Below are 26,295 nucleotides of genomic sequence, written 5' to 3'. Positions count from 1 at the left end.
TGCTTGAACTCTATAAGAATGTGACTTTAGGAATATTACTTTAGTTGCAAGTGCTCACAGCAAAAACAAACACATCTGACCGAGTCAAAAGGGCTGATACAAATCAGCTCACTGCTCCTCCAAAACACTCAGCTCTATTTGAGTTATAGGTTCATTGATTGACCCTCTTTCCGATTTTACTTGTGCTCCAGGCATGTTTTTTGCCAAGAAAACACTCAAGAAACTGGCAACTTAATATAAGGTTATAGTGTAACTTTAAGATACAGTATCAGTGAGTGACACTGTATCACTTCTCATTCCACGGAATTAACCAAGCTACAAACATTCATATTCTGCGTGATTCTATAGAGCAATGATTACTCCTGGCTTTGTTGCTTCAAAGCAAATGTTCCCAACTGCAATTCAGAAACAACTAAAGGAAACAAGGGTCAAGGGAATCCCCGCCTCCTCTTTTCTTGTAGCAAAATGACAGGCTGTTGGCTGGACACACGCCTGACAGATGGCATTTGGAAAGGATTTTATGAACCATCTGGGGTGTTTACAATGAGTCTAAACCACAGTTTCCACCAACCCAGGAACATTTTCCTCCTCAATGCGATTTAAGCAGAGAAATGCAAAACCAGGAAAATCAAATGTAGTACATTTTTCTAGGACTGTTGCATTAACAGTAAGTGCCAAATTCTTTGTTGAATTCCTAAGCTGGCAAAAGCTGAACATGCAGTTAATGTGTTGCTATCATGTCAGTAACAACCTCTGGAAAGCAATTGATTTTATGGAACCACATTCAGAAAATGTTCATGAAACAGAGATTCACACATAAATTTTATTTTCAGCATGCACAAAATAACACCCAATACAAAAGGGATGGAATTGTAAGAGGAGAGCTGTGTTAGTTTATGGTAGCCAAAAATCAGGCAAAATCTGGAAGCATCTTTGCAGATTAACCAATTTTATTAAAAGGCATATGTCTTTGTGAACTACAGCTCACTTCCTCAGATGTTAGCATCAGAAATCACAATAATACATAAAGAACTTTAAAATAGTAGATATTTAAGAGGAAAAAAATGAAACAGCTGAGACACATTCGTAAGAAATTACTGAATTCTGAAGAAATTTCATAAAAACAAATTTTTGGACATGAAAATGTTCTTATGCAAATGTAACTTTATTGAAAATCTTAACAAATGTCTGCCAACAATTATAAACATAAAGAACTTCTTAAAATTCTTATGGATTGTACCATCTTTTCAAAAAATTGCCTTACTGCTCTGTAACGTCTATTGCAAGTATATTAGATGTCAAGAATGCCATTACTTGGCAGGGAAACTGAACTTGCTTTCATTGGTTTTATTCATGTTGCAAACACCTTTAAATATTACTGTAGTTTCAAACCTGTCACAGTACAAAGACAGACTGATACACTGATCAGACTGAATCTCCCAGCCATAAACACTTTAAAAGAATCTTAAATTATGCCTTAAGTCAGAAAGTTATTATGAAAAATCACAGTTCTCTATCTCTTCGTCCCCTTCTCCCAGTTTATTTGTTGTGCAAATATGCTGTTTAATAAATGTTGACACTCAGAGACTAAATTAATTCAAAACTTGCTTACCATAGTCTTAGAATCATGCTTCAAAAAAACCTGCATTCAGTAACTTCAATTGCCTTTCCATTAGATTAAAATATTTATCTGATATTGCAGAGCAATGAAAGCATATACTGTAATTAGTCTTTAAAATGAATTGTATAGCTTGGGTAAACAATTATAGATGTAAAAATGATTCTGCTTTATATTATTGTTTTCTTGCCCTATATTAATCCCAAATTGTCCAATTTGAAGCTAGCAAGAAACCCCATCTTAATGCAAATCAGATTACTGATATAATTCTTGACTGGTAGAACATTTGTACTAGATACTCAAGGGTGGTTTCTTGGCGTCCCAACAACCACTGAAACCCAATCCAAGCTTTCTAAATATGGTAGTCCCAAATCTGTTTGGATACACTAAATACAAAATCTCACCTAGATAATCTTGTCAATTTATGCTTACTTGCGATACCATAAGAGCTCTTTTGCTGTGGTACCCTCTGATGCAACCCTAGCATGCATATGCACCAGACTCAGGTCAAGAAGGCAGAGCCTGGTCTCTTGATCAAATCACAGTTAGCACTCTGCCCCCTCTTCCTTCACTCTTTATCATATTCCTAGGTCATGTAGTTCAGCACTGTGGGTGAATATAATCTACCTGGTTAAGGAAGAATTTTGCCAGAAAGATGTGAGAGTTTAAAAAAAATGTCACTCCCTCTTGCAGATGCCCACACTCAACAGCATTCGTCCTGGTGCTTTCCACAACATTAAACTTTTACTCCATTAATCCCAGGAGCTTGGGCATTGATCCTGCAGGTTTAGAGTAATTTGAATTGTACTCTAAGACAGGTAGAAAGTGCCACATGGGTGATGGCTTCTGTATATTCCCTTTATTCTGTTTAAAACAAAATTAAGGCAGCAGGAACCTTCTATTCAGATGAAATATACATATGATTGATTAACTGATTACATGCCATTAAGCCAGTATCATCTCTTAGCCAACATGTAGATAGATTTTCTCCAGGATGATCTGTTCCCAACATGGTCTTTCAGATCTAACAACACACCCATCCATTCATTGTTGCTGGTCATTGTCTTTTTTTTTTTAATCCATCTATCTTTCCCAACATTATGGATTTCTCAAGAAAGCTACAGTAGATTTTCACACAATGCAACCAAAATATGAAAGTTTGAGCCTAGCCATTTGTGGCTCAAGTGGGAACTTTGAACTGATTTGTTCTAGTATCCATTTATTTATTTTCTTGGCTACCCATGGTATTCTCATGAGTCTTCTCCAACACCAACATTTAAAAGCATCTATATTCTTTCTATCCTGCTTCTTCGAAGTCCAATAAGTGTGCGTGTGTGGGGGAGTGGGGAGGGGGGAGAGAGAGAATGAATGAATGAATGAATGAATGAATGAATGAATTCTAGGGCAGTTGGTTTACTACAAAGAATGGTCTCTTTGTACATCTTGCAGCAGTTCTAAATTGGGTAATACATGCAAGCAGTGGATCTCTTCCATTTGCTCCCAGCAAATGTTAAGTCATATGCAAACATGTGAGCATAAAGCTAAACCAATAATTGGTTGCATCTTCCTGTGACCCTGCCCTATTCTTCTCAAATGAGAGCTTCTGAGGTGGACACTGTCTCCATTCTGAACTTTTAAGCTTAATAATGAAGTTGTATGCTTGCCAACCTTAATATCTTCAGCAACTAAGGGAACCCAGGTTACTTAAAGGTCATCCTCTGCTGATGACATCATTTGATAAATTCTGAGGCCTGTTTCTTCTGCATCTGTCACCTAAATCAGAGTGGACAGGCAGAACTCTGCAGATCTGCTGAAGGCAACAAGAGAATGGAATGGACAGAAGCAACCTGTTCTATCTCCAGAAAAGGCAACCTGATTACTGACCAGGCAAGAACATAAGCTAATGATCTATGACATACAATTAGCAATTTCCCAGTAAATTGTGATAAAAATCTGGAAAGATGCATCCAGTGGCAATCTTGCAACAGTCTTTCAACATTGACAGGCTGCCTAACGTTCCTACTTCTGATGCACTGCCAAGTTACTTTTCACCTGGCTGAATGATTCGAGAATAAATGTGCAGCAATGAGTCAGAACAGCAACTAAAATGTAAGATGCCTCAATAAAGAAGTTGCTTGAATAGAAAGCAGATAGAGAATAAATTTACAATAGTACATATTATTTTATCCTTGACCCCTACATGGCAATTCCTGTTCAGGCCATTTGCCAAGCTTAATCTGAGATGGTTCCTTGACAGAAGATACATTCAGTAAAACCTGCCATACTGGGCAAGACAATATTGAAAAATGCCCCTGAGATCATGGGCATCCACAGGAGGGGTGGGGCAAGGAGCTAAGTGACAAAGTGTGCATTGTGATGTCATGATGTGCCCCTTACATATTTGGGCATAATATCACAATGCAAGTACAAAAGGGTGGGACTTGTGATGTCATAATATATGTTTTGTCATTCTGGCATCATTGTGGCTGGCTATTATGCCTGAGATAGTAATGGAATGAAATAGAATGCTCTGTGTGTACGTGTGCATGCACACATGTGCATGTGTGTGTGTGTGCATGCATTTCTTTTGCATGCTCTTTCCTTTCCCAAGATGGTCATATATATGAATGACTGTCTTTGTATTATAAACACTTATTTCATTTATCTGCTTGCTAATGCAGCAAACAGGAAACATTACTGGAGCAGGATTACAGTCACCGAAACTACAGGAAAGGCCGAGAACTCCAAATTCTCAGCCGCTTCCTCCCCTTTGCTGTAGGTGAGAAGGGGCATCTGTATCAGCCCCCTTCTCTCTGCAGTGTAGTGTGCAAATGAAGGGGGGACAGCTGCTGTCTGGGGACAAAAGACTTCTGTTCCTCCTTGACTCCTGGCTGGGGCTGTGAGTGAAAAAAAGGACAACAGCTGTTGCTCTAAGCAATGCGTATTTTGCCATCTGAACGATGTCTGCACCGTGACGCAAGTACTGGCAGCGGAGTTCCTTTGCAAAGCACCATGACTGAGCCTCCGTTCCCAGAAAGTTGAGAGCATGATTGCAGAAGTGGACTTTAAAGACAAATTTGACCAAAGAATATTCTTACTACTGCAGAATATTCACATAATAAAACATCTTTGGAGGGATAGACAAGTACAGGCGAGGAGTGTGTGCTTGGACCCCACTTCAGGAATAAAAGCAATTCAGCTCAGGCTGCTTCAGACAAACTCGCTTTTTCTTGGGCCTGAACCAGAACCTCATTGTGGAAAAGCCAAGGTTCCTGCTGTCAGCGCTTTGGGGTAGGCCAGGTCAGGAAACAGGCACCACAAGGATTACAGGAAGGATACTTTATTGTTGTAGGGTGTAAAAGCAGAATCTTGAAAGCCTGCCAGATTTTCCCTCTGCCCCTCTTGTACCAAACAAAATCAAGGCAGGTTATTTTGAGTCTCTTTCTCATGTTCTCTCCTTTCCCAGGGCTGAGTTGTCACTTATTTTCTCATTTAGTTTCTCTTAACAATTCTCCTAAGGACTCTTGAATTGCTTTCTTAGTTATCTCTGCACTTCTCTGCACCTACTGATTGATACTGGTGAAATAGCAAGCAGCTATTAATGCTTCATTTCTGTAATGATATGTGGGAATGACCTTGGGACACCTGGGAAAGAGATGCTGCCTAGGGAATGATCTAGTAAGAGGGAGCATAGCTAACAGCTGCATAGTGGGTGGAGCAAGAAGCTCAGAAGAGACCCTCCCTAATTTCTCAGGGGTAAGGAGACAGTGGGAGAATTGTACTTTCAGATTTGCAAAATTGATGTCAGCCTTCCCAGGTAGACCAGACAGGAAACACAGGCAAATGAGCTAATTCTGCTTTACTGTAAGGCTACATTAACAGAAACTTGCAAGTCTGAAAGTACAATTCTCCCGCCGTCTCCTTTACTCCCGAGAAATTAGGGAGCATCTCTTCTGAGCCTTTTGCTCTGCCTACTATGCTGCTGTGGGCTGCGCTCCCTCTTATCAGACCATTCCCTAGGCAGCATCTCTTCGCCTGGTCTCCACAGGTCATTCCCACATACCCTTACAGTTTTTCCTTTCAGAAGACCTGGATGGATTTTGCAGGCATCTCTGAGTGAATGAAGGCTATTTGAATAGGACAATCAGGGGCAGTTTCTCCATTCTTTTCTTTTGATTGTGCCTACCCAGTCAAGTATGGCAAGCAGCCCTAATCCAGCTTCTAACATCCTTAGGTGTCGCCTCCAAACTCCTCTAACTGTTGTGGCCAAAATGTAATTGTTAATGTGATAAAAGAGCAAAATCACTTCCATTACACTTCATTAAAATCAGATTTAAATGTAAATGAAGTAGCATCAATTTCTGATTTTATCCCGCCTTCATGTATTCCCATAAAGGCCACTGGTAGTTCTCCACAGTGGAAAAGTTCTCCGTCTCAGCTCTAACTCAAGGGTCTTTTAGTCAATGGATATGTTGCATTACAAGTTTACCATGGTAAAATGCTTACCATTTTCTAAGTTTGCCCACTACACTAAACCCTAAGCTAACCACATAGGCTGGTTTACCATGACAGGTTAAACAGCAGTCATCTAGACATATAGAGCATCTGCCATTATCCACGATAAGCGCTTAAGGTCTCAGGTTGTAAACCTCTGGTTTCATATGTATGTTGTATGAAACCAGCCATGATGGTTTGGAAATCATGGTTTATGGCTTAATATGTTGTATGTACCTGGCTTGTACTTTATTCACTAAACCATGGTTAAATTTATCATAGTTAAGCACCAAATCAGAATATAGCTGGCATTTTAAAAAAGAAATTTGTCCCATTTTGTAGAGATTTGAAAATATTTCTAGCTTCTGGGCTAGAAAAATCAGTAGAAGGCTTAATACCTGAAAAACTAAATGAAAAATGACTGTTCATGGGGCTTAACTATAGTGGATATGGAAATAAGTTGTTCATTTCTTGTTGCAACAATAGGCACGCCAGATTCATTATCCCTTTTCTCCTTCAAACTAGCTTCAGTAGGGTTGCTGCTAGGTGTTCCCATAATGAGAGCCGTAAAGAAAGTATTTCCCATAAGATACGGATTTCTACTTTCTAATCTCCGTATACGTGAGATTAGATGTGTTCAAAAGAAGAAAAAAAAGATTTAATCTCTTCCCATGTTCCTATTGCTACCTGCTGCAAATCAGCATTTCTGATTCCATCCTGGGAGGGAAGAAAGGTTAAAGCAATTTCTGCTAGTTTCGGTAGATAATCATGGAAAAATATGCCGTGTTTCTGCTAACTTTCATTCGTATTTCAGTATATTTTAGTCTTTATTTTTAGTTATGTTTCAAGCCAAGAGTATTGAAATATTTCTTACTATTAGCTAGTTACTGGTTAGTAATTTAACCAATAGCACATATCTATCTTTTTATAAGTTTGCAGGCTGCATATACTTTATAACCATAAATAGAATAATTGGATTGAATAAATGCAGTATCTCTTTATCTTGCTCTGGTAGTAGTAATTAATTGAAATAAACATGATTCCTGGTTACAATATCTGCTACTACATCTAACTTGGTGAGGCTTACTTCTAAGTAAGCATCTCTAGAATTGCATTCTTCTAACTATAGAAATTGTAAACACTATTATGTTTTAGTTCAGTTTTTTTATCATTATCAACATTTTTTTTGCTCAGTGATGAAATAATTTCTCTCTCTCTCTCTCTCTCTCTCTCTCTCTCTCTCTCACACACACACACACACACACACACACACACACAGAGGACACAAATGCAGAGTACATTTTTCCTGAATTGGTAACTAGAAGTGATATGACATGTGATTTCAATACTGTACAAAACACCTTTGGCTGTGTACCCATCCCTGGCCAATATTTATTGATATTCTGTTTTAAAAGTTATTAAAAGTCGGTTTGAATAAAATTTAGCAGCCAGGGGTATGGAAAATGAGTGCAAAAGACAGACCCAAGAAGGCACTGAAAATCTGGTTTTCAAACTGACCATGATACCTTGGAAGTACTCAATGCTGAGTCCTCCTAGAGATAATGAGAGGAACTTCTTTTCTTATTCAGCAGATGGAACCGGATCACAGGTAGTCCACACTTAATGACCATTCATTTAGCAACCATTCAAAGTTACAATGGCACTAAAAAAGCTACTTATGACCAGCCCTCACACTTACAACTGTCACAGCACTTCCTCAGTCACATGATCACGATATTGGTGCTTGGCAACCAGCTCGGACTTACGATGGTCGCAGCATCCCAGGGTCATGTGATCGCCATTTCTGACCTTCCCAGCCAGCTTCCAGCAAGCAAAATCAGTGGAGAACCATGTGATTCACATAATGACTGCACGATTCACTTAAAGATGTGGTGATTGGCTTAATGACCACAACAAAAAATTTTGTAAAATCAGGTGCAGTCATATGATGTTTCACTTCACGACCGCCCTGCTTAATGATGAATTTTGCAATCCCTGTTGTGGTTGTTAAGTGAGGACTACCTGTAGAGGGTTGCCCACTATTCCCTTCCATTGCCTGGAGCAGATGCCTGTGGCAAGTACCTTTCCACTAAGTTTCTTGGGCAGGAGGTTTGAGAAGTATAGATGCAACTGTGCGAAAGAAAACAGGGGTCATGTGGAAAAGAAAAGTGGGGGGAGAAGTTCTGGATATCAAGGCATCTGGTAGGGAAGGAACAAGGTACCACCTGCTCTCAGAAGTGGAGAATGGAGTCTGCAAGCCTGCCAATTTTTCCTAGGAGTAAATCCCTGGCATCTCGTGAGGCCCTTCTCCATAAAAGATCTGAACAGATCATTATTTTTATTGGAACTGGCCGTTGCCCAATTAGAAAACACTCTTGCATATGTCCTTAGTGGTACTGTAATGGCAGCTATCATAAAGAGAGCATTGCCCATCAGCCTTTTGCATTAGTCACATAATACATATATAGGAATAGAAGTATGATTAGTCACTGAAATGCTCTATGTAAATACATGAGGGTTTCCGTTACTTATTTTGCTTGTTTCTGTAAGACCTCAAGTCTCGGCTCTAACAGCACCATTGCCAAACTTAATTCTAAACCTTCTGACTCCAAGAAGGAAAAGCAATCAGATGGAAAAACATCTATCAAACCTGTCTATGAAATCAAGACTTCTGGCTTAAAGATGAGAAAGCACATACACACATTCTAATAGATAGCAAGGTTTTATTAATAATGGACCTACATTCTTGCTATTTTTTATCTTCCCAGAATGATCTGGCTGAATGCCTTCAACTCAACAGTGTTTCCGGTTCACTCATGAACAAGCAGTGTTCCTGGCAAGTAGTTGGTACAGTGCATATATTCCTACACAAGAATTTGTAAATTACATTATATTAGCAATCCCATACTAACATCAGAGGAGGAACAGAGCAGAATATACCCTTTCCTAAAAGTTAGGAAAACTTAAGGATAAAAGAGAGCTTCTTCTTGATCTCCCTTCTTGAAATTATAGGAATGTAAGGTGATAACTACCCTTATAAATCCAAAAGAAATACACAAAAATCCCCTGTGAGAAAGTTACTTGGTCTCATTAGATTGTACAAATCAGAGATAGAAAAACAACCCCCCTTTTATTCTTTCCTGGAATACCATACTATCATCTTCTCAAGAACCCTTTGTTTCTTGATGGACAGCTGTCTAACTGATTTATGTATCCCTGGTATATGTTGAACCATTCCCATGTTGTAAATTTAAGTAGGAAACTTCCTACTAACAATATCCATCAACTTTTCTTTAGCCTTTTGTGGAAAAGTCACTTAACAGCTGGAAAAAAAGTAAGTTCTCCCTTGGGACAGCAAGCAAGTCAGCAGATTTCTCCATCAGCAGTATAGAATTGTTTTTAGACTTGGAGGGATCATATCAGTTTATTCACTTTAAAGCAAGCATTTCAGATGTAGGCTTTAACATTTCCTTCTTTTCCCATGTTGGTGTTTTCCCATCTATTATTTCCATCATGCTTTTGTAATCTGCACCAGCTAATCAGACAAGCATTCTAAATGGTCACTTGGAGCAACACATAAATAATTGAGTTGGCCAAGAGTGGTGGCCATAGTGTACAGATTAAGAAGTGTACACCAGCCAGAAATGTCTACAAGAAAGGGAGAAATGACAAAAGCAGCATTGCATCATCATGATGCAAGCTCCGCCCCTTGGAATCTACATGACATTGTGCACACATACAAAAGGGGTGGAGCTCGCATAGGGTTGGCTCATTTTGATGAAAGCATTGGATCCTGTGGATGTCTCTGAATTGCCAGCATCATTTAGGATATCTAAAAAGATGTGAGGATATCCCTTTTGTTCTAACATTGCTTCACTGAAGCACTGTCACTGAAGTACATGTTCTGAGAGCTGAACTGTTAGATTTTTTGTAAACAACTAAATTTTTAAGCAGAAAAGAACAACACTTGCTGGATTGAACCAACACCCCACTTAACCCAGCATTCTCTGACACATAGTTGGCCACACAGTGGCCAACACAATCCATTAAGAAACCATAAAGATGGACATACACCTCTCCTCTACTGTTGCTCCCCACAAATGGTATTAAAGGTAAGCTGCCTATGATTCTGGAGGCAGTAAATGGCCACCAAGTCAAGTAGCGATCGATAGTCTGATACTCAGCAAATTTATCCATTCCCCTTTTAAATCATCTATGAAAACATCTCATGATAGCAAATTACAGTTGATTTCATTTTCAATCCTTGTTTACAAGGCTTCCCACACTTAATGTGCTCCTCTTTCTCAGCAATGAAAACTAGAAACAACATTTCTATGCATTTTTCCTCCCAAAGCGCAGAAGCCGTGAGATGCTATAAAATTAATGGACCCCCAGCTGGGATAACCTCACAGTGTTCTTACAAATGTATGGCTCCTGTGACATGCCAATTTTCAGGAAGACAGACATCTACTCACTTTTCTTGTCTTTAGTTTGGACGGCTCTTGTTCACAGGAAACAATGATAAGTCTTGGTTCAGAATTTTTACTCTCAGATATCCATGACTCTGAAAGTTAGTTTACTCATTAAACATGTACCTCTTAACAGGCATCAGAAACAACTGAGTTCTCAGGATTGCTCTGCCTCTAAAAAGCCACCTGTAGCTTCCTACAAAAATGTTATTTCTGCTTTTGGACCCTTGTTATACAAGACATAAGCTGGGTTTGTACATCACACTATGCTGCATAATGTGTTTAACTATGGTTTACTGAGTAACCACAACTGGCTTTGATCACACCACACACCAAGCAAAAATAAACATCAGTACAGCATTGTTTGAAAACTGCTTTGTTTTAATATATACAGATGGATTCACTGTTGTTGGACATATGGTATGGGGAAAATATATTTCCTTTTTTCTCATTCCATTTGAAAAATGAACAGTGATAGGCAGGACCTCCTGTCTCTTTATTACTTTTATTATGCAAGCAAACAGAACATTATATGAAAGAAGTAAACCTTTAGTCCAGAATGGACAAACACCCCAGCACCCTCAGCATTCCATTTGTGGTTCCCCAGTATCTGAGACTGCAGCCTCAAAAACTGCTGTCAAAATGGCACCATGGTTTTTTTTTGGGGGGGGGTGATGGAGGTGGTTTAAGTGGAGATAGGTGTGGTTTACCTCTGAGAGGCTTCCTGTTTCCATCCCCACCCATAACCATTCCCCCCAAAATTGAAAAGAGGCCAATAAAATAAAAAGGAAAGTAGAACATCACAGGATTGCATCCTGGAACAGCTCAGAAGTTTGACAGGCTGAGTTGCAGCCCCAAACCCCTCAGGTCTTATCCACCCCGTCTAGTCCATGGGAACACCATTGGGGAGGGCTGGAACACTAACAAGAGAGACACTAAGGCTGCCTGATGGGGACTGGACATATGTAGATTGGATTAATCCTTTGGATGGGAAACCCATAAAAAAGCAGAAAGGACTAAATGTGTAGAATTAAATCAGAACTGGGACATTTTGTCTCATCTGAAAGGTGCCTCTGAGAAAATAGGTTTACTTTTCTCCATTCAGTGAAAGAGATCCATTTATTTCTATGTGAGCACTTCCTTATTGTTTGTGAAGTGGGTTAGAACACAACTCAAAGTGAAAAAAAGAAATAATTTGTTCCATAGATCTCAGTGGGTTCTCTTGGAGTTACATGGAAAATGAAATGAAATAGAAACCAGTTCATCAGAATAAGCCTTAATGTTCCTCCTGGGAGAACATTAAATATTTGAACAACTAAGCAACATCAAGGACAAATTCCCTATACTCAAATAGGATTTTGGAGTTGTGGTATTTGTTTTTATGATAGGTTTCTAAGTGACACTTGGTATTAAGGGTGTTCGGCTAGTAACAATTGGAGAAAACAAACATTTGTAGTAGGGTTGCATGAACATCCCAGCATTTAGCTCAAAGCCCAACCATTTCCCAATGGATTTTCTTAAGATTTCCCAACCATTTTCTTAAGTAAAATGTCATTTAATCCCATTGCATTTAATCCCAGTGAACTCATCATAGGTGACACCAATTTTCATTCTGAAAAGGCAGCTTGGGGAAAGACTTGGGGGTGGAATGCAAGAAGCCTTCAGGCAGATGAGCGGTTCCATTCCTAGTCATTCAAGCAAAGGTGGGCCCAAAGCAGCCCCCCTCTGCTATGGCTATTTGCTCCAGCCATAATCTTTATGAAAAATTCAGCACAGCTGAACTTTTCTCATGGTCCATCAGTATTGCCATCTCTTTCATTGTCTTCCTTCCAATCATTCAGAAATACATTTCTCAGAAATGCATTTAGCTAGAAAAAGCAGGTCTGAGACGACATCCAAGCATTTTAAATTTACCCATTGTATCTCTTTGGAGAGTGGAATTAAAAGGTGAAATAGGAAGGATGGAGGAGGAGGTGTGCTTCTGGCCCAGCATGGAGTCCCCCCCCCCCCCCATTCCATTTCTCTTGAACAGCAGGCATTTGAAGAGAGGAGAGGAATTGGAAGATAATGGAGTACTGAAACATGCCAGACATTATGGTAAGTCATTTATTCTTGCTTACTCTCACCGTTAGTTATTGCTTGGCTGGGAATTCAGGTTGTACAGTAAGTTAAAATGGGAAGAATGAATGAATGAACATCAGAAGGCTGTGAAGTGCTTCCATAACATTTCTAAGGGACCTGTATGGATGCAGTTACCAGGAATCAAACTTTTTTCCAAGATGTCTTTAATTACCCACTACACCCAGGTTTCACACAGTGGAGGAAATATGTGTTTTTCTTAATGCAGGAAGATGATACTTTCCCCTAACACAAAGGCAGCCTGGGATCTCTCTGTGAGGGGTTTCTTTAAATAAAAGTGTAGCCAATCATAGACCACAAGAAAACAGCCTGTATAGTTACTGATATACCTAAAATATCAACCTTTTGCCTGCAAAATGAGTTATTTTAAGTCATCCATATTTTTAATTACAATTTTACAACCATTTCATCCAAAAAGGGAAGGGGGGGAAAGAAGTTTGATGAAATGTAAACACAGTTGATTCAACTGATACTCTTCTTACCTCATGCACTGCTTCCTTCCATGGAGAGAAAAATACTGTGGTGTTTGTAACCCAATCTATTGCAGTCCACTATTCCAATTAATTCTGTGTTGCAGGCTATAGGTGAGTCACATTAATTATTATTTTTCATTCTGACTTCTAAGTCAAATTAGGTGAAGAGGAAAACGTAATTATTGATGCTTCTAAACATTTGTTCAGGCTATATCTTTGGAGGTAAGGGGTGGGTGTGGGTGGGAGAAGGAATCTTTTCTAAAAGAAATATTAATGATTTGGCCCAGTATCTACCTATCTTAAACTGCTTTCTGCCTGTCTTCAGAGCTCTTGATGGTCTCTAATTTTTACTATGTTCACAGCCTCTTTTGGAATATAACTCCTTTTAGAGCCTTGAAACTCAGTAAGTAAATACAAATGTGGGACTTTGACCATCTTCCCTCAGCATGGTGGAATCACTCCCTTAGTTTAGCATATTTTGTGAGGTTGGTATGATAATAAAAAGAGTAAATGGGGGATGCAGTGGCATAGTGGCTTAATGATGCTGGAGTTGCCAGCCAGAAGTGGTCAACACTCCAGTGGTTCGAGCCCAGCTCTGCATGATGGAGTGAGCTCCCGTCATTCGTCCCTAGTTCCTGCCCACCTAGCAGTTCAAAAGCATACCATCTGCGAGTAGATAACTAGGTACTCCCATTTTGGTGGGAGGAAACGCTGGCGGCGCTTTGCATGGGGAACAGGAACCAGTGCTGGACCTGCCTAGATGCGATTGGTGGAAGACGCAATGTGATAGACGGAAGATCGGTGAAGGAAGAAAGCCCAGATGATCCGACTTCCCTGCGACCGCTGCTGGCCAAGTTTAGTAATTGTTGTAATGTAGCAATGTAATTGTTAATATGAAGATTAGTAATTGTAGAGACATTAGTAATTGTTCATAATTAAAAAACGGTGTAAACCACCCAGAATCGCTTGTGTGAGATGGGCAGCCATATAAATATTATGTATGTATGTATGTATGTATAATAAATAAATAAATAAATACTATCTGTCTATTCCACACATCCACACATAATTCATCCACAGTCTGGGTACATTCCATTAAAATATAGGTATAATCTATTTTTGTGATAGAAATATTGTTTTCACTTTCTCAATCATCACGGCCAACATTTTAAAGGAACAACTTGCAGTTTACACAAAAAGATTCTATGTCAGTGGCTTGCTGGACAATCTATCTGAATGGGTGAGATTATCTCATATGTTAATGAAGGAACCAAAAGAATTTGAGAGGTCACTGCTAGCAACTGATGAATATTTTGCCACCATATCCTGTGAGGTAAATGCTTCTACAATATTTCCTTTTGGCTCCTGAAAGTCAAGCTTAAAATACAAGATCCTTCTCCCCACTTGCTTTTGGTCTATTTGTAACAGATGCCACAAGATTTATCTGGATGATATGCACATGGACAACTTTACAGTTTGTTCAGTACACTTTCCTCTTAAGATTCTATTCACCGAGATTAGATTAAAAGATTAAAAATAAAGAGAAGCTGTCGTAACTTGTTAAGAAATTCATAACCCCCTCCAACATTGTCAAAGTGACATCAGTCTCTTGTGGATGTTCACATGCTGAGCATGAATGTCTGAAGGAGAGAAGCTGCATGCATATATGTCCATATGCATGACAGCTTCCATGTGAGCCAGCATGAATATTTCCAAGAGAAAAATATCCTCTCAGCAATGTTGATCAGTAGGAGGAGGATTATCAAGAACATTTGCATAATGAGCGTTCCAGATTGTGTAGCAAGCAAAGAGGGCTAAAAAGAGAGTTAGAGGGGATGCTAAAATTAAGAACTGCCTATTCTTTAGCAAACATTTCCTGATAAACAACATATAAAAAAACAGGTCACATATCAGCCATGACAGAACAAGTTCATTGTGGAAAGTGTGGAAGATGGACACATGAGGTTATGTCTGGGATAGAATTCTCCTTAGCTATATTAACTCCATTTTCTCTGTAAACAAGGAATTTGCTTACGCACAGGTAGAAGGTTAAGGTGCCAGGATGTGGCTAATGACAGGACTAAACACTAGCTGGTGCTATTGCATATAGAATTTCTTCAAAGCTAAGCATTAACTTCCTAGCAGTAGCACAGGAATGGATTAAATTGTCTAGATGTTTGTAGCAGCCAATACAGTACCTTTCTCTGTATTACCTTGTATCTGAACTGTCTACATAAACTTACTTGATCATCTTGCCCAAGGAAAAGTTGCCAAACTTGTTCTTTGTGTGCTTGACCACACTCTGTGTGTGTGCCTTTGAGTCAGTGTTGACTGCTGGTGACTACCTGAACAAGTAGTTGGGGTTTCTTGGCAAGATTTTTGGAAGTGGTTTGCCCTTGCCGTCTTCCTAGGGCTGACAGAGAGGGACTGGCCCAAAGTAATCTGCCTGGCTTCATGCCTATAGCAGGAGAAAAATTCACAGTATCCTGGGTTTAGCCTGGTGCATTAACCACTACACCAAACTGGCTTTTAATAAAGGTATTGGAGACTTCACAAATTGTGTTCTGATTGAGTAGAGGGACATACCTGAATGTCACCACTTAGGTGACTAAGAAGGATGAAGACTGCTGAGGTAACTCAGGAGTTTTTCCCCAACAAAAGCAAAGTACAACACAAAGAGATCAAGATTGTTTTCCTTCCTAGAGTTTTTTCTTGGACTCAGAAAAGATACTTATAAAGGACAAAACACAAGCTAACATCATATGCATATGATGCCATTATGCATATGATGCCATATGCATATGATGCATATGATGCCATCCATCATTATTTGCCATTTACCATTCTTAATCCCCTACAGATCTCAAATATAGCAGAGCCACATACCTAAGCAAAAACATCACTTATAAAAACATGCCAAAGCCAGTTTAACTGGCTGTCATTATCCTTTAAGTTTAGTACAGGGTGTACAATTCATACAGATTAGCGCGCAGACCTGTGAAGTTCATTCTGAACACTATGGAAGGTCAGAAATAATGGGCAAGCTAATTTCCAGGGAGGCTTGTCTATTATTATTCACCTTCACCTTAATAAACCTGTGCCAAGGATTCCCAGGCTTCCGAAGAACCCTGTTTGAAAGCCCCTGCTCAAGCACAAATACTGTTTAAGAGAGACGTACTCACCTTCTCCAGCCTTTCCACCCACAAGCGGCACTCAGAACTAATTTATTTGAACAGTCTTATAAAGAGTATTAGATTCTCAAGAAGACTCTTTTTTCCCTTTCCACTCAGTAAAACTTCACAAAGCTTAACTGTACATTCCTGATTTCAGTAACTGCTGAACTGAGTTGAATATATCAGGTCTTCAACACTTGAATTCATTTTGTTTCTAATTATAGCCATCACAACTGTAGACATCACCATTAAAACAACAACAGCAGCAACAACAGGCCAATGTGCCAAACTTCAGAAGTACTGAGATGCTCTCTATCCTTATAGAGCTTTGCTGGCAACCTTAACAAAAAAGTCTTCCACATATCAGTGAAAAGCAAAATAAAGGGCAAATTGGTGTTCTTGGGGAAAGTGGTTAAAATTATGCATTTGATTAACATTAGTTGGCTTCCCCAGCATTACTGAATGACAGAACATTTAATGGACTTCAACAGAATAGGAAAAAGACAGAGGGAAGGATGATATATTATCCTCAGTTCCCAGAACATTTTAGCCTGTGCCTTCCTTCTTGACAACTCATGCTGGTACAACCTCTTTAAGGCTCTTAGAGGTACAAAGGCAGAATGGTCACTGGGGCTGCCTACTGCATTTTCTTTTCACTGCATTGGAATCACCTTCCATTTTTTCTCCAGGCAACACGGGTGTCTGTGAAAACCCGAAATACTGAAATGCCTCTTCAGATAGATTAGGGCCCCTCAAAATTACCCACACTAAATAAACTCTGAATAAGAAACATCCCACATTAGATCAAAGTCCAACATTCTGTTTTTAGATAACCAGTGAGATACAGGAGTGCAACAGTAGTCCTCTTTTGCATTAGTTAGTATTAAAGCCATATCTTTGATACTGGAGATACTATATTGTCATTGCAGCCAGTACTCATTCAGAGCCTTACCATCTATGAATTTGTCTAATTTGTCTTCAGAGCCACTTGAATGCTTCTGTAAGATTTCTTTTGGGCTTCTGAAAGTTCTGCTTCAAACACAACCATATTAAGATCCTATTCTCCGCTCCTGTTTGCTCTGCTTGGAACATGACCTACAAGGTTGAGGTGAATGTTATGTATATGGCCACCTTTACTTTATAATTCACTTTTAAGATACTATTCACTATAGGATTCAAAGAAGCAACCCTTCACTATCTTGTGATAGGAAAATTCGCAGCTTACCTATGCCATATGTGCAGTATTATATCTCTTCTGAATGTCCTATCATTCATCTGTGCTGGATGTTAGTGGACTGTAATGTATCAAGTATAAACCCTAAGACACATGTTCTTTAGCTTGTTAGGACCAGTGAATTTTCAATTTTATACCTCCTCATCCAAACTTTTGGTAAGGGTTTGGTTTTTTGTGAAGTGGGAAAGGTACCTTTGATTCAGGTTTGATTCCTGCCAATTATATGGACACATCCATGCAGTTTCCTTGGCAACATTTTTCAGAAGTGATTGCCATTGCTTTCTTCTTAGGGCTGAGAAAGAGTAAATGGCCAAAGTCATCCAGCTGGCTTTGTGCCTAAGGCAGGACTAGAAGTCACAGTCTCCTAGTTTCTAACCTGGTGCCTTTAACCACTCTACCACTGTAGGAAAACCAAACATTTTTTAAGAACTAATCTAAGTCAGTTGGGCAAATATCAGTATGTCTTATCAATGAAATGATAATAAATTAGAGGGTAGAGGAAGAAGAATCAATGATTAGCTTTATTTTAATCAACAGTTTTGAAGAAAATTATTATAAGAGTTTATGATGGATGGAAGCTAGATGAGCTGGTATTATTAACAGAGCAGAAAAGTAATAATAAAAAGTATAAAATAAGTGCACCCTGGATTGATATGTATACAATTTTCATCTTAACTTATGAAGAATGGCAATAGGCTCTAGAATGGGCTTATTCAAATCAATTTAAGTCAAAGTTCTAAGAGCCAATAGATACCACTTCCCAAATCATTTACAAACATCACATTCTGCTCTGTTAATAATACCAGCTCATCTAGCTTCCATCCATCATAAACTCTTATAATAATTTTCTTCAAAATTGTTGCATTTATCTTATGTAAGTAGAGTTTTATGAACTCTGGTAAAAAATCCAAAAATCAAACAAACTAGGAAATACCTGGGAATAAATTTCTGAGCAGTACTCGATGTAGCATAATGTTCCCATCTAAGATTTATTATGGTTTAATTAAAATACTAGAGACCATTTCAAATGTCACATGGTCTGAGACCTGAAAACTTAAATTTAACATCTCATTTATGTAAGTGAAAAATAGTTTGGATGGGAATTACTAATACTTCTTTATAGCACATTCCTTGCTGAATTGTTATATTAAAGGTCAATGACACCAAAGACATGAACAGGGGAGGAAATGCTGATGCAGTTCAACCACTGAAGTGAAGTATCTCCATTATTCAATGAAAGGTCAGAAGAAACTGCAAAGCAGCAATGAAAGCCACAAAGTTTGGGCTCAACAAGAGAGGATATAGAAGGCAACACAACCCTTTATGATAGCCAGCCCAGGGTATAGGATTCCTCCTCTGCTACTATATGACAAAAAGCTACTAATAACAACCCAGACTCTTCCCACAAACATCCCTGAAAATGTGGTGTTTGTATACTAAGTGACTGAATAGGGCAATGGGTTTTTTTCCTGCCCTCCTTTTAAGCTATTGGAGCCTGAAAAAACTCAGAGAGTTGTTTGAATATAAAATGACAACACCCAGGTATGCCATCAATAACTATTTTAAGATTATAAGAGAAGTTCTGGTTGATAACGTCAAAGGTTCCTCTAGTCCACTATCCTGTTTCTCAGAGGGGCCAACCAGATGTTCCTAGGAAGTTCACAAGCAGAACCTGACTCAATACAGTAGTACTCTTATGTTCATTCTCACCAGCAATTGATATTAAAAGATATAAGGAAAAATGCATTAGAAAGAGGAAAAGCATGAACAACTTTCAGTGGATATGAAATGTAGCTTTTTATAGAAGATAAGCAACTGCAACATATAAGGTATTTACAAGAGAAGGAAGTAACTAGAAGCCAATTTTCTGTTGACACTACTAGAAATGTCCTTACTGAGTTCATAATAGCAACTTCTATAATATAAATACATGTTTCTAAGTAACCAAATAGTGGAATGGCAACAGTTGGTTGTACATCAATACTTGTCAAACTTCACTCAACCAGCAAGAAATTTTAAGAACAGACTTCCAAAGAAATCAAAGTTCTAATAAGTAGATCTGTTGTAGCAAAGACTCATCTCTTGCTTTGGTAAAGGACTAACCTGTTATCAGTTGTTTGCTTATTACTATTAATGTATGAGAAGATGCTCTCACAACACCTTTTGTACAAAACAGACATTTCTTAATAAGATATTAAGACTTCTTTCTCCTGAGAGAGAAGATGTGACAGGGGAAACAGAGCATGCTTATCTGAGACAGAATGCCACCGTCTGAAGTCTTTAAAAGTAATTCAACTGTCCCTTTCCAGCCTTCCAATAGCACGGAGGATAGCTTCTGCAAAAGTGGTAAGAAAATTGTGGTGTATGCTCACTTGCATCTAAGTAATTTAGGAGTATTTACTCCCTTATCAAGGTAATCTTTTAACAACAAAAATCCCTTGCTAATTTCTGTAATATATATTTGAAACGTTTATGACATATGTAAATAAAATATATATATAATGGGTTTTCTAGCCAAATGTACAAGAAGACATAAAATGTCTCTTTTACCCCCCTCTGTGACACAGATGAAAAGAAAATATGATATAAATACATTAATGTTATTTTCAAAAGAAAAATGCTGTTATTATCAAACATCAGCATAATGGCAAGTATATTCTTCAGGCTTTACTTTGCGTTTTAATAAAAACAGCTGTTTTATCTTTATAATTACAACTCCAGGACAGATCCAAATCTCAAAAAGAAATTAGCTTTTACAAAATTAACACAAAAAGCGGATTATGTACAACCACAAATCAGGACCTGTGCCCCAGAGAATTTGCTAAACTCCCAGTTCCTGCCACTTAATGAGCATCAGCAATGTTGAGGAACATCTGGAAAAACACAGTTACTCACTTTTAATATAAACCATAGCTAGTTGCTCACCAGTAACTGCAGCCTTACGGTAGATGAATTAAATGGTTAAAAAAAGGAGTCAGAGGGTAGGGTAACATGCAATTAATCTGAAGTCTATCTGATTAATCTACTTAATTAATTAATCTAGGCTTCATTAGAAGACAGGTAGATCTAGCCTTCCATCCAATCCCAGCACTTTATATAACCAGTTGTTTTTAGGATATTCATAAGCAAGCCAGCAGCTGCTATTTAAAATAACTTTTCTTCTAACCCAGAAATTCAGTTTCACTATTATAGCTGAGAGATTTGTCTGTAACCCACAGGGTTGTTGTTGGAGATTAAAATAGGAGGAGGGAGCACTATGTATATCATCTTGAGCTCTTGAATGAAAAATACGATATAAATCAAATCGATCAATCAACATAGGGTGGGCTCATACATCCACTGATATTTATAATTATGGTTTATTAAATAATTGCCAATTCACACAATACTAAGCCTTAAGCCCTGGTTTACACAACACAATTTATTTATTTACATATTATTAAATTGATTTAAATGGCTGCCCATTTCACAAATGCGACATTGGATAACAAAATGTTAAAACAATAAAAACAATACCAGCAAAGGTCACTACAATGTTCACTGAGGATAAACCCAGACAAAACAACTGATAAAGACCTCTCAATGGGGCATCTAGCATCCCAACCCCTCAGGACCTAGAACATATCCAGGTCTTCAACACTTTGCAAAAGGCTGGCAGGGTCGGGGCCAATCTAATCTTGGGGAGCATGGTGTCCCAGAGGGCAGGCACTGCAACAAAAAAGGCACACTTCCAGCATCCCATAAGATGACGTTATTTAATTGAGGGGACCTGGAACGCACCCTTCTTGTTTGACCTAGTGGAACAGACAGAAACAATGGGAAGAGGTGGACCCACAAATAAGCCAGCCCAATGCCATGAAGGGCTTTATAGGTGACAACCAGCACCTTGAATTGAATCTGGAAGCCCACTGGGAGCCAGTGCAGCTTATGGAAGAAAGGCGTCACATGGGCATAATAAGGCATCCCATAATTGCCCATTCCTCTGCATTCTAGAGCAGCTGCAGCTTCTGAATACTCTTCAAGAGAAGAGTATACACCATGTTACAGTAATCCAACTAGGAGGTGACTAAGGCACAAGTTACCATGAGTAGGGCCTCCAGGTCCAGGAATGGGTGCAACTGGCACACAAGATGAAACTGTGGAAAGGTCCTTCTAGCCTAGTAAGAATGATGACTCCAAAAGGACCCCTAAGTTGTACACCAACTTTGTCACACACACGTTTATTACAGCCCTAAGGCCAGATACAATCAAAGTATACAATACAGCCATCTTACATTTATATATATCTATAAAACAAAACAATTAATATTATTTAATCTAATAATTAAAATAACAGTGCTAAAATATATCAAAGTAAGATACCATGTTGTGGAATTTTAACTCTGAATAATGGTGGAGCGTATTGTACAGATGGTAGCACAAAACCAGACAACTTGGGAGGATATTTCCGGGTCTTTGTTCAAAAGGAGTAGCATTAGATGGAAGTCACACTCCTTGCCAGGAAATCTCTTCAATATTGGGTATATATATATATCTGTCTAGAATCCTTATATAGGGAGCAATATAATAGCATATGGCTTAATGTTTCTATTGAGCCATCTCCGCATGGACATAATCGAAGGTGCATGGGAATGTCGTTAAAATGTCCAAAAAGGACCGCTGAGGGCAATGCGTCCATTCTAGTTAGGGTGAAAGCTTTGCGAAATTTCAGAATTGTAATAGATGTTAAATAAGAAGCTGGAATAAACCCTTGTGGTAGAAACTGACAAATATTGGGGTGCAACACCTTACTTAAATTTGTTTGTAAATCTATATCCCAGATACGTTGTTTAAAGGCAGTTCTAGCATTATCAAATCCTAATAAGCACAGAGTTTGCATAGAGAAGCTCAGCAATTGAATTCTAACTAAGGCTTGTTTTTGCCACGATGATTTGAAATGATCCCTAAATACTAACGGGGCTAAACCTACAGGAGACAGTAGTAACTTTAGCCAAAAGGTAAAAGAAGAAACTACACCAAGTTTGTCTGAATCTGGGGCAACCTCAACCCATGGTCACCCAGTCTTACTAGGGTTGAGATAAAGCCTATTCTTCCCCATCCAGACCCCCACAAATTCCAGACACTGAGGCAGAACCCCAACAGCATCACTTGGTCAGCCCAGGTTTGAACAATGGTTCAAATGAAATGTGCTAGAGCAGCAATTATTTTATGCTATTTCTTAGAATCTTACATAAATATTCATCAAGCTCTTCCCTTTCTTTACCCTAAAAATGTTATGCAAAACACAGAAAAGGAGTAGGCCAGAAACACAACCACAGTCCAGTTTTATCCCAAGCTTGCACATGCTATTCTATGCAAGGTTGGATTTTTAAACTAGAGACTAGCTTAAAAACCAAAATACTGTTGTCCAAAACCAACAACCAAAAGGAACACACAGTGTAGCAACACACTCTCAAGATCCATTTCTTAAAATCAGTGTGGTCATATGGGCATGCTGAAAATGCTTGCAGTATTTGCCAGTTGGTCATCTACCACTTAACACAGAAAAATGTTTCTGGCAGTGTTGTGAATGCAAGAAGTGAAAAAACAGATAGGTAGAAGCGAGGTATAAAACTAATGTCAAAAGGATGGATTTTCAATATCTTGAATGTAAAAAAAAAGGAGAAAATAAACTACTTGCATGAGTATGAGAGAGGCAAGAGATTCAATGAATATCACTGATGATCTCAAAGCTGCCCCCTTTCCCGACTTGTGGGATAAGAATATTGTGGAATATCTACACCTTTCAAAAACCTATGCTTCTAGTTCTGTATTTTTCTTCCCTTCCTTAAGAGAAAGAAGTGGAAATGATAAAAAACAGGCTGCTAATAAACCACAATGAACAATACTTCTATGCCCATGAAATTACCTTCGCAAACTTCCACCCAGAGCATGTGGAAATGACTGCTTGAAAGTATCTCACAATCTAATTACAGCATACAATTTGGGATACAGTATCCATAGCAATGTTCCACTGCTCTACATTTTGAGGGGGGAAAATCCTACAAAAATATCCTTTTAAGAATATTGACTAGTGTTCTATATGCAGTAGATAGTATTAAGCATGTTTCCGAGTTCACACACTGTATGCCTACAAATAGCTTTGGAACATGAAAGGCCCCTGTCGGTTGTGGGATCCTGCTGTACCTTGCATAATTTGGGAAGCAGTGGATGATGGGTAATGACCTACATCAAACAAAATGCAGCAGTTAAGAAGATCTTCAGCCTTTAGGTTGTATGCCAGGATTGCACTTTAAAAAGCAAGGACATACATAAAAACATGATAGTCATATAAATGTATTAGCAATATATATATGTTCTAGAATAATATTTGCATTAGATACGTGTATTTATAAAATTGTAATTGTTTACTGTTACAATGACGTATTAACATTTGTTGTTGTATTTCTGTCACTTTTTTGTTAAAGCATTTTTCATGTGTTTTTTTTTCCTTCTCAGAAATAAAAAAGCAAGGATAAAAACTAAATCTGATTTAATGCAATTTAAATGAAATACAGCTTGTATGATTACTCCTTAGGGGCTCCGTATTTTTTGGCTTCTGTTGTATTGCCAAATAGTCTCAACCTGTGCAGGAGCTCTGGGGGTCACACCCATCTTTAGACGATGCCTTTCAGAAGGTAGAAACGGGAGATCCAAGCAAACTCCACATGAGGTCTGCTAAACAGCTATTTCCTGAATCTTACTATTTAGGCAAATGTAGAATGAATAAAATATTAGTCCACTGTTCAAAATGCAAAGCAAGATTTTAAACTAAGAACTGAAAGCAGTTCTTAGTTTAATTTACATTTTGTTCTGCAGAGACTGTACAGAAATAGCCAAGCAAACAGTCCCCAAAGGGGGATTTGTTCTAAAAGTCCAAGCAACCTTGTTTCAAACTAGAGAAAGAGATTTTGGCAGTCCCTGAGCTTGTCTTTCCAAGCAGTGTGAAAAGACTGCAATAGTGGGGAAGGCTTTCTGGGTATAATGATTCCCTATAGCTTTTGACCTCAGCTTATGGGGAGACCAAAGCAAACACGCACAAAAATCTAACATCGTAAATCTCACAGTGTTAAATGCAAATGCTTCAATGATCATGTCAAGCAATACATTATGGTGATCTGCTATTCAGGTAAAATCTCCTTTAAGCCAACCTTGATTCCTGGGGGCTACATGGAAGCAACTGTGGGGTTGTCTTGGCAGAAGCTCTTTGCCACTGTTTTCTTCTGGATTGTATATTTCCCTAGGATTTCCTGATAGCCTCTCATCCAAGTACTAACCAGGCCTGACCTTGTTTAGCTTTCAAGCCCAAACATTTTTTCTTCATGGGGGAAAACCCCCCAAAATTCCTGGTATTTTGCCATCGATGCCCTCAACCACAGTCTCACTTCTAAACTGCACCAAGCAATACACTCCCCATCGCTGCTGAAGAACCAGTTGAAAGTTTCCCCAAACGTTGTGAGAGTTTCCACTTCTTTCAAACCAATACTAAATCCCAGAATTTTTAAATACCTAGTTACAAGCATTTGAAACATGCCGAAATGCCACTTCGTTTTTTGTTTTTGTTTCTTATTTGCCTTTTCAACAAATAAGACTTTTGATATCGTCAGTATTCAACACTTTACCAGTGATTCTTCACTTTGGTGGACTGGGTAGCTATATTACTTGTAACTTTCTTGCACAATTCTTTTATTAATATGGCTTCAGATAGAACCTAGGGTCTCTTCTATGTCCATCATAATGAAAAAAAAAATGCTTCCTATTTCTCTGCCCAACACAGGCAACCTAATTAGTCTCAGGAGCATATAACAGCTTCCGTTCATAGCAGTAACATTCTCTGTGCAATGTTGCAATTAGACTACTAAGTTGTCAGGAGTTCCTGATTGGTATGCAAATTATTTTCACATGTTATGCATTTGCAATCATGGATGCATTAAAAAAGAAATGAATCAAACCTTTGTAATGCTCTCATTGTACATATGCCACCTAACCATCCCATCTCTTCTGCTGCTAACAGTCTGAAATAGAAGACCTGAAATGGGGATGACATTTAAAAAACAAAGAAATGCATGACAGGATCAAGAATCCTTATTATTTTAGGAGCAATTGCAGAGGTAAACTTTCTCTGCCCGTCGGTTCCACAGTAGTATTGCACCAAATTCCATTAAAGATTGCAAGATGAGCAAATCTAGCCACATAAATACCGTGAAGGTTAGGAAATAAAACATTAACAATGAAGTCAGCAGCTGTTTGCTCCAAGCTTTGACATCAGTCATCAGCTGTTGTTGAGCACAACATGGATACATGGGGGGAAGCATGCAAATGTGGCAAAGGAAGGAACGCTCATTAGATCTGTAGCCTTGCTGCAAAAAAAGGGGAGCAAAGGAAACATGTGGGCATATTCCATTCACCTAAGATAGTACACACAATTAAAAAATGATTATCTCCTAAGCTCTTAAATGTCTATTGCTTTTAGAAAATTGCTATCCAGAAAAGGCATGCAACTGTACCTCTACACCTTTCTTAGATATTGGAGCTCAACCAGTCATCTATAGGCTGGGTTGAGAACACAATATAATAAATCTTCTTTGTGTGCATATTCTCTCTCTTTCTTTCTGGTTCCTGCACTTTAATATTAAAGAATAAGCATCCCCACTCC

At 38.5% G+C, this 26,295-nt stretch overlaps 1 protein-coding gene across 22 annotated transcripts in view; it reads right to left on the bottom strand.

Moving 5' to 3' along the window:
- The window catches only part of MAGI1 (membrane associated guanylate kinase, WW and PDZ domain containing 1), a 490,154-nt gene that overhangs the window by 125,047 nt on the left and 338,812 nt on the right, over positions 1 to 26,295 (bottom strand). The window lies entirely within an intron of this gene.

Source organism: Python bivittatus, unplaced genomic scaffold (assembly GCF_059951505.1).
Source record: "Python bivittatus isolate LINGU-HERP-01145 unplaced genomic scaffold, Pbiv_v1 ctg000080_np1212, whole genome shotgun sequence".
NCBI lineage: Eukaryota > Metazoa > Chordata > Lepidosauria > Squamata > Pythonidae > Python > Python bivittatus.
This window is presented reverse-complemented; position numbering and strand designations above follow the sequence as displayed.